The sequence below is a fragment of the Jaculus jaculus genome, chromosome 19 (genome assembly GCF_020740685.1).
Source record: "Jaculus jaculus isolate mJacJac1 chromosome 19, mJacJac1.mat.Y.cur, whole genome shotgun sequence".
Classification (NCBI taxonomy): domain Eukaryota; kingdom Metazoa; phylum Chordata; class Mammalia; order Rodentia; family Dipodidae; genus Jaculus; species Jaculus jaculus.
In genome coordinates, this window is record NC_059120.1 from 3,994,388 (window position 1) to 4,007,087 (window position 12,700).

Consider the following 12,700-nt stretch of genomic DNA (forward strand, 5'->3'; position numbering starts at 1 on the left):
AAATATGTCTGCAATGTAAGTGACATAAAAGCTTATATTCCATGATGGTCAGGTGAGCTTTGGAAAATATGCAGATACTTGCTTGAATCACCTTGGCATGATGCAGAACCCTGGAAACTCTGTTGGGAAAGCCACGTTCATAGTCTACATGGTATAACAGAATAGATACAATGCTAACCACTTAAAATAATGGAGCATACATGCTGTAATGGAGTGCTGTATGCTTCTGGAATTTGTTTTCAGTGGCGGAAGTCCCATACTCACTCTCTTTCAATGGGCCTCTTTCTGTCCTTCAAATAAATAAATAATTTATAAAAATATTATATAACTGGGCAGTGAAGCATGCTTTGTGACAATTTGATGTCTTAATAATTTTGTGTTAGGCATAGTGTATAAACTAGGTGAGAACAACAGTGTTTATAAAACACAAGTATTTAAAATAATTTCATAAATCATTAGGAAGTAAGGGTGAAATGAACAAGCAATGCAACTCAATGATATGACATCAGTCTCTAAATTCAGGCCATAAAGAACAGACAACTGGGAAGAAACTGAAATCAAGACCAAAAGAAAACATTCAAGCAGGTGGCATGAATGTTCCTCGTGGACCACATAATGTTTATGTTCCCTGGACAGAAGCAGACAGGATTGAACATGGATCATTCTTACCATTTATGTTCCTTGGCAGATGTATACAGGATTAAACATGGACCACTCTCACTATTTATGTTCCCTGGACAGATGTAGACAGGGTTGAACATGGACCACTCTTACCATTTATGTTCCCTGGACAGATGTAGACAGGGTTGAACATGGACCACTCTCACCATTTCTGTTCCCTGGATAGATGTAGACAGGATTGAACATGGACCACTCTCACAATTTATGTTCCCTGTACAGATGTAGACAGGATTGAACATGGGCCACTCTCACCATTTATGTTCCCTGTACAGATGTAGACAGTGTTGAACATGGACCACTCTCACCATTTATGTTCCCTGGAAAGATGTACACAGTGTTGAACATGGACCACTCTCACCATTTATGTTCCCTGGACATATGTAGACAGAGTTGAACATGGAGCACTATTACCATTTATGTTCTCTGTATAGATGTAGACAGAGTTGAACATGGAGCACTCTTACTGTTTATGTTCCCTGGACAGATGTAGACAGGGTTGAATATGGACCACTCTCACCATTTATGATCCCTGTACATATGTAGACAGAGTTGAACATGGACCACTCTTACCATTTATGTTCCCTGGACAGATGTAGACAGGGTTGAACATGGACCACTCTCACCATTTATGTTCCCTGTACAGATGTAGACAGAATTGAACATGGGCCACTCTCACCATTTATGATCCCTGTACATATGTAGACAGAGTTGAACATGGACCACTCTTACCATTTATGTTCCCTGGACAGATGTAGACAGGGTTGAACATGGACCACTCTTAACATTCATGTTCCCTGGAAGATATAGACAAGATTGAATATAATCCACTCTCACCATTTTTGTTCCCTGGAAGATGTAGATAGGATTGGCCTTAATTGATGGGTCCTTTAGGAAATTGTGGTCCAAGTACTTTACACATGTATTTAGGAGGATAGACAAAGCAAGTTAGCTCATCAGTGAATAAATTGCAATGGATAGTGACATACAAAGCAGAAATGAATGGAATGATACTTTTATTTATTTTATTTTCATTTTAATGCTTGCTGTAGTCAATTTCTCATTGATGGCAGAAATCACCCAGTAAAGAGCAGCTTTTGGGAAAAAAAGGATTTATTTTGGTTTACTTACTCATCATAGACAGGAAGCTCTATGATGGCAGTGGAAAACGATAGCATGAGCAGAGTGCGCATATCATCCTCTGGCCAACATACGGTGGACAACAGCAATAGAGACTGTGCCAAACACTGGCAAGGGAAACTGGCTATAATATCCATAAGTCTTCCCTCACTGCCTCCAGGAGACATTAATTCCATATCTCCATCAGCTGGGATCCTAGCATTCAGAATACTTAAGTTTATGGTGGGAACCTGAATCAAACCACCACAATGCTGAAAAACATAATAGAATTTGTTGAGGTATACATTTTAGGAGATAGAAAACTAAGTTTGATAATTAATAGAGTTCATGTTATGTGTCATTCATATTACAACAATGTTTTTCACTTAGGTTTCATAGCCATATCACCAAATGTGGTAGTTTGAATATATATCCCCCAATAGATTTGGGAGTTTTATTAAAACTTCTTGGATTACCAGCTACTTGGCTGGAAGTGGTGTCACCAGGGGGATCCTAGAGTTCAGTCCTAAATTGTGTGGTATATTTGGAATTTCTCTTCTAAAGATATGAAAAGTGCCGAGTTCTGTTTGGGTTCCTGAAGTATTGTTGCTTTCTTTTTGGTGGCAGCATCTCTCTCTCTCTCTCTCTTCTTCGTCCTATGAAAAGGGACCAAATTCTTCTGCTATTATGGAAATCCCTTTGGATCTGTGAACTTCAAATAAGTTTCCTCCCTCTCATAACTGTGCCAGTTTGGAGGTTCATCCCTGCAACATGAGGCTGACTGTTATACCAGGTGAATGTCTTAAGTGGTAGTTATGATTAATGTATCCCACAAAAGCTCCTTTGTTTTGCCAAGAATGCTTTAACCAAATTTTAAAACAACATGATTTTGGGTAAAGCCTTATTACTCCATGTGATCACAGGCAGATACCATTTCTGAAGCTTTTTCTTCCTAACCTCACTGTCACCCAGGTCCTGCATTATGAGTATTTTGGTTAAAGTGAATAGAAAATAAGCATCAGAAAACTGATGTAGTTTCCGTAAGTTCAAATAGAAGCACATGAGTGTCACAGGAGCCCAAGCCAAAAGTAAAGGTCCCTCAGGCTGGGGAGGCGGCCTGGTCAGTAAGGTCAGTAAGGTCAGTAAGGCACTTGCTGTGAAAGCATGAGGACTGAGCTTGCTTCCCGTCTCAGGAAAAGCGAGGCCCAAATGTGCACACCTATGATCCGACCGCTGGCCTGGTGGGAAAAGGGAAGGCTCCAAGGGATTGCTGGCTTGCTAGTCTAGGTGAAATGGTGAGTGCCAGGCCAGCGGGAGCCCATTTCTCATAAAAGAAAGAAATGATGTGCAAAGCGACATCCACAAATACATGTGTGCTCACACACACATTAATATGCATATACCCATGCACATAGACATAGATACACATACATGTGCATACACACACACACACACACACACACACAGATTGAGAGAAACAGAGAGAATTAAATTAGCTCTTTGTGTACTTTCCTCCATCTTCTCTGAGTACCCTATAATGTCTACTATAGCCTGTGTCATGAAGTGGAGTGACCTTGCAAATATGTCCACCTCTGAATCTTCAGGAAGTGGGGATATATTTGCTGTCATAGAAAGTAAGAGAATCCCAGTTACAGGTGGAATTAACATTGAGTTTAAAATAAAATCATGATCTTTCATTATCTCTGGGGCCCAGTTGAATCACATGGTTCCTTATAAGTACTAACTCTACATGCACAGTGAGAAAGCAGAAGAGAAGGAAGATTAGATTTACATTGTACTAGACTATCCCAGTCTTCATGTACGTGAAGACGGAGGGAGGGTTCCATGAGATTTGGAGTGAAGGGGGTCCTCACAACACCAGAATATAGGTTTCAGTTAGACAGGTGCTGAGAACATAGCTCCTGAAACAACCCTACTGTGAAACAGGTAGGTTCTCCCTGCCATACCTTCTGAACAGAATGAAGCCCACTCAGGTCTTCGTGTTACCATATGAGACCTTAGGTAGATTTTGACTTAATGAACTACCAAATTAATTGCCATTGCCCCAGCTGCTATAACTAATGATAACTCCCCCATCTTATGTTATTACCTGAAATTATTTGCCAGCTTCTACTAACCTGTAGAACCTATAGCTACTTTGCCCAGTTTAGACCTTGAAAACAACTAGAACTCCTTACTTCTTGCCCCAGTTTTCACAGCTTTTACTTAGATTTTTCTGAACTCAGTCAAGGTTAGTTTTATAATCCAAGGTTGCCTCACCTACCTCCAGAGCCCCAGTACAAATTATCTAGCTAGTTACCACTCAAAAACTCATGCTCTGAATGTAATGTGTCTATACTTGGCATAGACATCCATAGAGATAAAAAAATATATAGGACAGGAAGATTAATTTATCTCCAGGCCCTTCTGAGAGGAGAAAACTTGTTGGCATTATCAAGAAAACAACTAAGCCATACTTCCTTGTGAAAATACAATCTGCTTTTGTGTTATGGTGGGTATCCCAAAGCAAGGACAATTTTCTAATAATAAAAAAGCAATTAACAATTTAACCTCAATATAATCTTATTCTAAATGGTTTTGTTGCTATAGGCAAATTTTGATCACATTGAATACGGCAAAAATAAAGGAAATCTGACAAGGGTAACACACTCTAAGAGGGTAGGCCTTCACTGTTGGTGGGATAACCGTCTAGAAGATTTTAATACAAGTTAACTAAAGATGAAAATGGAGGGGTCAAGTCCACTGAAAGGAGATGACAATGTCTGTCTAGGAATGAGTTGTCATTTCTGCTGGTGGTTCAATAGTTTTTCAATGGCTCTTTTGTATTTCTCTGATCTGTTTAAAATGGGATGAAAGAAATAGAAATTCACTCTGTAAAACACGATTACCCTTTCCAAATGTTAACAAACCCAAGACAAATGACACCTAGGTCCAAATTTTATTAAGGATTTAACCCCAAGGAGAATTGCTAGAACCCAGTACCTTACCTCTTGAGAGCCAACTCCATACTACCCAATTAAGATGATGTGATTGTTTTGATAATACTCTAAAATATTGAAAGATATCAATGAGTCTTATTCAAGAATGCTTAAGTATGCTGAGTCCCCACTATATATTGGAATCAAACAGTTTTTATAATTATTACCTTCCTCTCCCTGTTTTCTAACTGAGTGCTGTAGGATTTTTCATTCATATTTTCAGTGGAAGGAAACCTACATTGTGAAGACACCAGCAATTTTGAAGATAAATTACATTAGAATCAAACAATTGGAGTTCAGTTCCAGGAAAATGATAGAATCATTATTCTTTCAAACAAATATATCTATATATCTATCTATGCACACAAACATAAATAATATTTATACGCAAAACAAATTCTGTTTAAAATACTTTTTCAGTCGATTTAGTTGTCCTTTGTTTGTGTATGACAGTGTATAGAAATGACCTGTTTAATGGCTGGATTTCTCACATGAAGTCTTTGTAGCTAGAAGAGCTGTGGACAGGCACTGTGTTTCTTACCATTACAAGAAACAGTAAGCTGTCAACATATATTGTTGAAATATGGAATAGTTTTAGTGCTGTGAATCCCTTGTTGAACATGGGCAGCACTCCACCCTTCCTCAGTCGTGTAGTACATGAAGGCTCTGTCTACACAAAGCCTGTGGAACAACGCAATCTACTTTCTTTCTGCATCTCTTTCTTACTGTCCAGGTGTGCAACCATTGAAGGAAGTAGGGTATTAGTCACCAGGTCTCAAAAATGCATATTTCTGTCCCCAGGATAAATGCAGTCAAGCCAAAGAAGCTGAGAAATTATGCCACCAGACCTCAGGTGTCATTTAAATGACCCCAGAAGCTGAACAAACCAGGGAGACATAGACTTGAACCTGCTTTCCTGCATGTATACCAAAGCCTTCCCTTCTGGGTGTGCTGGTCGCAAACGAACAAAGCAATACAACGATGCTATTGCTGTGAGTCTCACTGGTCAATGCTCTGCAGCGCTAAGCTGTGGGAACAGGTCTGTGAGGGAAGTGCTTTTGCTCTGTCCCCTGGACAGATGGCGAAGGACCTGCTAGAGCTGTGTGTGTGCCTGAGAGAGATCCCCACTGGTTTGTTTTTATAACGCATCTCTTATCTGCTGTCTCCTGGCATGCTACTCCATCATCCTAGACAGCTTGCTGGAGAATACCATAACAGGTAATATCTGTATTTAATTGTTCTCTAAGTTGCCAGAATAGCTCTGTGTAAAAATACAGTATCTGATGATTAAATGGAAGATGGCTAAAGCACTATCTTAGTGATATGCTAAATGAAGTGGCATTATCATCTGTCATACAGTTCTGACATAATTGGCTTTGTAAGCACTATGCCTATAGATATATATTTTCCATTTACCTCTTGTTAACCCTGCCTGATCAAAGTGAATCTCTGCTCTCTCTCTCTCTCTCTCTCTCTCTCTCTCTCTCTCTCTCTCTCTCTCTCTCTCTCTCTCTCTCTCACACACACACACACACACACACACACACACACACCATACAGTGTTTCCCTATGTTCTAATAAATATTACTATTACCATCACAGTTATGAAGTTCTATTAAAAAATGCCCTGGTTAGCTAGCTAATAACATACTAGTGATTTGTAGGAATAAGAATGGAAAAGGAAAAAATGGTCAAACATGGGAGATGAGTAAGTGATAAATCAAAGGTAAAGGTCCAACCCCGCATCTATGAGAATAGACATGTGTGGTAGTTTGATTCAGGTGTCCCCCATAAACTCAGGTGTTTTGAATGCTAGGTTCCCACCTGATGGAGATTTGGGAATTAATGCCTCTTTGAAGCAGGGTGTTGTTGGGGTGGGCTTTGGGTATTTTAGCCAGTTTCCCTTTGCCAGTGTTTGGCATACTCTCCTGTTGCAATTGTCCACTTTATGTTGTCCAGGGGGTGATGTCCACTTTCTGCTTATGCCATCATTTTCTTATGCCATCATGGAGCTTCCCCTTGAGCTTATAAGCCAAAATAATCCTCTTTTCTTTTTTGTCACAAGCTGCTGTTGGTTGGGTGATTTCTACCAGCAATGCAAAACTGACCACAACAGCAAAGTGGTACCCAGAATGGGGTTGCTGCTAGACACCTGATTGTGTGGCTTTGGCCTTTTGGAGTTGATTTTCAAAGGGAATGTGGAAGGATTTGAAACCTTGGCCTAAAAGACATTTTGCAGTGGTGTAAGTAAGCCTGATGGACTATTCTAGTCAAACTCAGACCTAAATGCAGTAAGAACTATGGACTGTGAGGTTTGACTTATGAGGGTGAAAAAGAGCTTTGCTTGGACTGGGCTAGAAGCAGTTTGTGTGAAAAGCTGGCTGTTATGCCTGTGTCCTGAGAACTTGTGCAGGGCAGTAGTATGTTGAAAAAACTGATGTGTACAGAGAGTTATGGCACAGAAAGAAATCTGGGCTAAAACTGCTGCCTGTTCAGCTGCAATTGAGAGATCACAACCATTGAGATTGGGCCAGCTGACCTGCATTGGGACAACAGGAAGAATGAAGTCTTTTGAAGGGGCGTGAGTGCTGAAGAAGTGTCCTGTTCTTCACAGTCTGCTTTATTCCCTCCTGGATTAACAAATTGGTTACCTTGCCTGATATTATGGAGATATGCAGTAATGAGTTGCAAAGTGGTCTTGTGTTTTGGAAATGGCCATGGGCACTGTGAAGCAGATTTTCTAGATGCCTGCATGGAGTCTTGATGGAGTCATGAGGATGAACTGTGGATTTCAGTGGAAACCCAGTGAAGATGCCAGAACCATGAGACGGCTGCTAAGGAAAGATGCTGGCCTAGATGAAGTTTTCCAGGACTGTGAGTAGCCTAGCTGGAGGGGCAGAATTAGAACTCTAGAGACTTGTTGCTGGCTAGGATTTTCGGACTTGGAGACTTGTCTCTGACCAGAGTTGTTGGTCTTGGAGCTACAGGATTTGATGTTTGCCCTGGTTGTTTTAAATCTTGTATTGTTTGAGTATTTCTTTGCTATGCCCAATGCCATCTTTTACAGTATGAAAGTTTATTCTGTGCCATTATGTGTTTTTTGAGGCTATTTTTGGTATTATGACACAGTTTAAAAACCTTGGATTATGGGGATGTATGAACATCACTAGGATTGATAAAAACTATGGGGACTTTTACAGTTGGACTAAATTCATTGTATTTTGTTTCATGTATGGATATCAGTTTATGGGATCAGGGGTGGAATGTGGTTGTTTGATTCAGGTGTCCCCCATAAACTTAGGTGTTCTGAATGCTAGGTTCCCAGCTGATCAAGATTTGGGAATTAATGCCTCCTGGAGGCAGTGTATTGTTGGGGGCAGACTTCTATGTGTTATAGCCAGTGTCCCCTTGCCAGGGTTTGGCACGCTCTTCTGTTGCTATTGTCCACCTTATGTTGGCTGGGGGTGATGTCCACTCTCTCTCATGCTACCATCTTCCCATGCCATCATGGAGCTTCCCCTCAGGCCTGTAAGCAAAAATAAACCTCTTTTTTTCCCACAAGCTGCTCTTGGTTGGGTGATTTCTTCCAGCAGTGTGAACCTGACTACAAAAACATGTATTTGAAAACAGCAAACAGCAACAGTTTAAAGACAATTCTATTTCACATGCTTTAATTTTGGTAAGAACCTGAAAATATACAACTGCAAACCATTCTAACCTGAATTTTCCCCAGTTTGCCATGCCAGCTGTACACTTGTGCTGTATTTGATGCAGATATTGATTTTGTTCTTGATTAATTTTTGATAAATATTACACCTGTATTTTACTAAAGTTAATATTTACTATAGAAATAATAATGTGTAATATGATAGAAAACCTAAACAGGGTAAATAGCTGATTTATAACTTGCTTTCAATAACATCTTCAATTATTAAAATAATTAGTGAAATTGAATTCAAGTTAAAAACCTCAGCTTAATTTGAACTTGTCCTTGAAGCTACTTTCTGACCCATTTTAACATATTACCTGTTGAAATATTCATAAGAAAAGAGAAATGTTAGGCTTTGTGGTGTTTAAGGTGACTTTTTTCAGTTAACTTCCATTTTTTTTTTTAATTCCCTTTTGACTTGCCTGGATAAAATGTTCTTGACCATATCAATACAAATTACTGTTACACATTTTCTTCAAGAGCCCATGTCCTTTATCCAAAGATTCACAGGACATTAGTGTTTCCTTGTTTTTTGTTCTACAATGCAGTATAATATATAGTTCATCATTCCTATTTTGAAAAATTCTAATAAACTTCAAGTTTAGATAGTATGGTTGTCTTTGAAATCCAAACTTGCATAAGGGAGTAGACTGGACATTACAAACAATGTGACTGTCATTTGTCATAAGGACTAAAATTAATTCTGTTTAAGAAAATATATTTTTTCATTATTTTTTTTTTACCTCTTATAACATGGATTTTTTTTCCTAGTGGCAGATATTGCTTCTCTAATTTTTAAATTTTATCTTTATTTATTTATTTGAGAGAGGGAAAGAGGCAGAGAGACAAAGAGAAAGAATGGGTGCACCATGGCTTCCAGCCACTGCAAATGAACTCCAGACACATGTACCACCTTGTGCATCTGGCTTACGTGGGTCCTGGAGAATCGAACCGAGATTCTTTGGCTTTTCAGGCAAATGCCTTAACCACTAAGCAATCTCTCCAGCCCACTTCTCCTATTTTTGAAAGACAATTTGTTATAGATTTTTTGGTTCAAGGAAGACTCCAAAACTAATTCACTTTGTATGCTTTTCTATTTAACACCATTATTCTCTTCTCTAAGAAAGATTCTTGTGTTTAGTATTATCCCTATTCATCATTAGCAACTTATGTTCCAAGTTTTCATTGGTTAAAATATGTTAAGTATAGAACCCCTCCTACCACATACTGTTTATAAAGTGTGTCAGCATAAGGATATTGACTCAGAGCACAGACATTGTGATCGCTTCCACCTTAGAAAAATTATATGCTTCATTTTTTGATTTTTTTTTAATAACAAAAGAATGAAGGAAATCTGGCATTGGTTTCACTCTCTTTTGAACTCCCTCTTCCTTGCCTGTGATGGGCTGTGATCTCAAGGAATCATGCATTCTCTACTTCCCCATGGATTAACAGAGCTCACTTCTTCCAAAGGCCAATGCTGACTCTGTGCTGATGGCATTGGTCACTCTAAGAATCTTATATCCAAACTCTGGACATGGAGTTCTGGGCACCATCCTTTGGCTCATAAGTTTCTTTCTATTGGAGGTCTGTTATATATGTAGCTGGACATAGTGTGAACTGCAGTCTAATGTGAGATATCTATAATGGACATATACTATTCATCCTTTCTTATATAAAGTAGGATTCTATGTGATATTTGTTCAAAAAACAAATGGTTAAATAAGAGGTTTCATCATCCACTGAGGTAATGGAAACTCTCTCTTTTGTTATTCAGCTTCGTGAAAATCTGACTGTTCCTGTTAATTAAGCATGTCATGATGATTCACAGGAGCATGTAAATCACCTCAAAGAACTATTTTTGCTTTACTGGATGCCATCATCTAAACGTAATCAAGTCCTAATAGAGACTTATGTGACAACAAGGCTTTTTTTCTGAATAGAAGTCATAGGGTTGGTTTTAACTAAGAAGCCTTTCAATTCTGAAATATAAAGGTTTATATTTCTAGGAGAAATCTACTCATTAACTCAGAAATACCTACAGAATGTTTGAAGCAATGTTGATAATGTAGGGAACATTCTGATATTCTGCAATGATGATAGAAGAACCTTAAAATTATATGAGGTAAATGTGTTTATCCGGTGACTTCTAAGTGCCAAGGAATAGGGTGTTACTTGCTATCTAGGATTTAATCCTCATATTCCAAAATGCATGATGCACAGAGGATAAGCAAATAAATTATATTAAAAGAAGATAAGGACAAAACACCAAATATGCCACAGAAGTGTTCAGGTTTCTACTGTGGGATTAGAGGAAATATCCTGAGGAGTAAGATTAGCAGCAACTCTGCAAGGTGTCTAGACACATGAAGCCACAACATCTTCAAAGTGAAATGAATTCCTTCAGTGCTAATTAAATGACATTTTTGTGTATTTATTGCCTTGCACATCTTATGCCAACCTAGCTAAAAAGCATTAGTAATCCACAACCTGAGTCTAGAAATAGAGATGGATTGAGAGCTCTTAATTTCAGTGTTAGTTCAATCTTCACTAGGTCTCCTCACTGAATTGATAAAATCTTGAATTAGAGAACTCTCTAAAATATACACATGAGATGATTCTCTGTATGATTTCCCCTAGGAGCCTGCCACTGGAGGTTTGGATCAGGCAAATCCTCACTCCTTTCTTATTGGAATTTTATTGTGTAGAGACTCTAGTGAACCTGGCTTTACCATATGAACTGTTCTAATGCATATTGAAGTCTAAGTAAGCCCAACATGAATGCTGCACTTTACATCCAAATTACATGTACCATACAAGTACCAATAAGGGAGGTTTTACATTCTGACTGATCACTAGTGAAGCATTGCTTCCTGGTAATAATGAAAGCACTGGTTTTTATTGTTGTCCTTTGAAAGTGAAAAGTACAGTTACTGAACTACTAGTGTGTTCTTACAAACAAGTAGAGAATATTTTCACATTAGATCAACCTGACATCTCAACCCTGGGGATTCTAAGAATGTATCAAATTAGAAGTCCAATATCCTGAGTATTCTTGAGTAAAGCATTCTTAATAATTCTGAATTTTATTTCCTCAAACCAGTACTGAAAACACTGAAGTTAAGATTGTTAAAGTTAAGATTATTATTCATTATTTAATTTTCATTGTAGCATAGCACAATTATTCAATCCTTCAGATCAATAGTGATTTCATTAAAATTATAGATAATATCTATAAACTGCTATCATTAAAGGGACATATTATTAAATGTATGACACATATATTTTTCTAAATATTTCAGAGGCTACTCAATTTTAAATATTAAAACTAAATTACTTTTAAGATTTTCATCTCTCTTGTTTCAGTTTTATTATTTTTTTGAATATTTGACTCTGTGATCTCTTATCTTTAATCTCTCCACATGAAGAGCCAGTCTTCAATCCATGCTGTCCTTCATCTGGGTCTCACATATTTTACATTTTATATTCATAATTACCTTGTCTCATTGTAACACATCTTGTACATTAATTTGGCAAAGTCATTCACGATTAATTGGTGAGAAATTTGAGATTCAGAAAGTAATTCCTGGCTGCTCAAAGGTCACAATAACATACCAAGGCGCCCTACTTCTTAGTTCATTGTTATTTCCATGAAGTTTTCAGTTGGTCCAGGCTGGTGGCCAGATAAATGAAAGATGGACATAAGAAGCATCTCTCACCCTTCAGCGTAGAAATATATAGTACACAGCAGTAGTTATTTCTCATTGACCACAAAATACCCACCACAATATTTTTAATCAGCTTTAAGGCATCATAGCCACAAAACCATAGTATAGGTGTATCATCCTTTGATAACAAGAAAAACAACAAACTTATTTTTTCTGTTGGAGTTATTTTGTTTTCCTTTCAGAATTACTACAAGGAATCAACTATAAGCCAGAAAATCAATGTTTTTTTCATATCTGTTATTTGTTGTTTGAAAATGAAATCATGTCTTTAAACCCTCACCCTCAGCCAGTGGTGCTATTTGGGATGGTGGTGGAACTTGTAAGATGTGGAGCCTTGCTACAGAAAATGCATCACTGGGGTGACACTTAAGGTTTTGTACTCCAGCCCCACTTCCTGTCCCTTCTCTCACCTTCTTTACTGTTGATGCAATGTGGCCAGCTGTCCCCTGCTTTTGCTTTGCAGGCAA